General features: G+C 45.0%; 1 protein-coding gene across 1 annotated transcript in view; it reads right to left on the reverse strand.

Moving 5' to 3' along the window:
• The window catches only part of LOC122263162 (beta-1,4-glucuronyltransferase 1-like), an 84,888-nt gene extending 83,520 nt beyond the window's left edge, over positions 1-1,368 (reverse strand). Inside the window, exon 1 of the mRNA XM_086547175.1 lies at positions 1,213-1,368. The gene's annotated coding sequence lies outside the window, so the exon portion shown is untranslated. The remainder of the gene's footprint in view (positions 1-1,212) is intronic.
• Positions 1,369-2,500: the final 1,132 nt, after the last annotated feature.

Below are 2,500 nucleotides of genomic sequence, written 5' to 3' on the forward strand. Positions count from 1 at the left end.
TCTTTCTTTCTTTCTTTCTTTCTTTCTTTCTTCCTTCCTCCATTTCCTTCTTCCTTTCTTTCTTTCTTTCTTCCTTTCTTTCTTCCTTCCTCTCTTTCTTTCTTTCTTTCTTTCTTCCTTCCTTTCTTTCTTTCTTTCTTTCTTTCTTCCTTTCTTTCTTTCTCCCTCCCTTTCTTTCTTTCTTCCTCTCTTTCTTCCTTCCTTTCTTTCTTCCTCCCTTCCTTTTCCTTTCTTTCTTTCTTTCTTTCTTTCTTCCTTCCTTTCTTTCTTCCTCCCTTTCTTTCTTTCTTCCTCCCTTCCTTCCTTTCTTTCTTTCTTTCTTTCTTCCTCCCTTCCTTCCTTTCTTTCTTTCTTTCTTTCTTCCTCCCTTCCTTCCTTTCTTTCTTTCTTCCTTCCTCCTTGGGGAGGGGGAGGAGGAGGAGGAGGAGGAGGAGGAGGAGGAGGAGGGGGAGGAGGGGAGGAGAAGGAGGAGGAGGAGGGGGAGGGGGGAGGAGAAGGAGGAGGAGGAGGGGGAGGGGGGGGAGGAGGAGGAGGAGGAGGAGGAGGAGGAGGAGGAGGAGGAGGGGGAGGGGGGAGGAGGAGGAGGAGGAGGAGGAGGAGGAGGAGGAGGAGGAGGAGGAGGAGGAGGAGGAGGAGGAGAAGGAGAAGGAAGAGGAGAAGGAGGAGGTGAAGGAAGAGGAGGAGGAGGAGAAGGAGAAGGAGAAGGAGAAGGAGAAGGAGAAGGAGAAGGAGAAGGAGAAGGAGAAGGAGAAGGAGAAGGAGAAGGAGAAGGAGAAGGAGAAGAAGGAGAAGGAGAAGGAGAAGGAGAAGGAGGAGAAGGAGGAGAAGAAGAAGGAGAAGAAAGAGAAGGAAGGGAAGAAAGAAAAAGAAAAAGAAAAGGAGAAGGAGGAAGAGGATGAGAAGGAGGAAGAGAAGGAGAAGGAGGAAGAGAAGGAGGAGGAAGAGAAGGAGGAGGAGGAAGAGAAGGAGGAGGAAGAGGAGGAGGAGGAAAAGGAGGAGGAAGAGGAAGAGGAGGAGGAACAGGCGGCGAGAGGGTGGCAAGGTGGCGAGGTGTGTTGTGAGCTTGAGCAATGACGCAGAGGGAAGCGGCCAACAGCTTTTCTCTCGAAAAAAAAAATAATTCTTAAGCGTTTCAAACCTTTGTTTCCTCCTTTCCGATCAATTTCCCTTTTTAAAAATCCAGCATGGACAGTATTTCTTCCTGATTCTTACCTCTTATCACCGCAATCTCGCCTGGTTTGTTTCTCCTTCCTTGTCAAACTGTCTTAATATCGGTGTTAGATTCCTGTCACTGACACTCGAGGGGCACTGGACACATGACACTAGCCTCCTCCCTATCACAGTCTTCCATGCACTACCTGAGAAAATTTCACCTGCCTTCAAACCGGATGGAGTTGCCACATGTCGCTAGATTGTCTCTTTTGGCAAGGTCTTCCGCCTATATATACTGGGATAACTCATTGAGGACTCTTTCTTACCGCTTCAGAACCATGTCGGTAGAAGGATTAATTACTCTAGCGACTTGCAGAAACGACTATTTGGCTTATCGGGTTTTACAAATAGAATTAATTGTAATATGACGTAAACGCCAAGGCCACTACGAATCGCAATGGCGGGTCGCGGTCCGCTGGTTGGTTGCTGTTAAGGTCGAAGATCGTAACCACAAGCGACGGCAGAACGACCCTGTGCTTCCTCAAATTAAGCCCATCTTCGTTCCACCGTCGCACCTTTGCATCATAAGCACACATTTCAAGGACAACCTTTAATTCGAATAGATTATTTAGTTAATATCTTTAAAAAAAAAATGTCGATAACCCCGCAATCTCTCTTTTTGGGGGAAAAAAAAGATGAAGAGCAAATGAGCGAATGCTGACCAAGGACGCGTTTAGATTGGCATTTCCCTTTGTTTGTAGCTCATTACAAAATGTCTACGATGACAGACTTTACTGCGGGTCTAGCCATACTGTTGGCCAATGAATAGCTAGCTGGCTGAACCAACCCTTTGACATTCATTGGAACGTTGGTCGCTAATCACTAAAGGTCACGTGGCATATATTGATATTTTCTCACCACTGATTTTCCCCAATTGTTGTGGGTGTCAAATTGCGGTTGGATAATTGCAGCAGATTAAAGTTAGCAGCATCAATATCAAGTGTCATTTATCGTCCGTATATCAGTGCTATTATCAATGCTCGTATGGATGCGTGTGTATTTGTTTGTATATTGTAACTGTGACTGTTTATGTACGTTAGTATGTGTGTGTGTGTGTGTGTGCATATGTGTATGTATATAAAGGCATGCATATTACCTCAAGAATCTAATGTTCCAACCCTTTACACCACAAACAAAATTCATTCCCTGATAACGGACTACTTTCTACATTATACCGAGGACTCACGTGAGCATTATTATAACAAGGCTACATCATCATGACACAAGAATGCATAAAAATAAATGGTTGTGAATAAAGCATGACAAAGGACAACATTCTTGCTATCGT

This window comes from Penaeus japonicus, unplaced genomic scaffold, assembly GCF_977035675.1.
Source record: "Penaeus japonicus unplaced genomic scaffold, GWHDUDI00000001_assembly GWHDUDI00000019, whole genome shotgun sequence".
Classification (NCBI taxonomy): domain Eukaryota; kingdom Metazoa; phylum Arthropoda; class Malacostraca; order Decapoda; family Penaeidae; genus Penaeus; species Penaeus japonicus.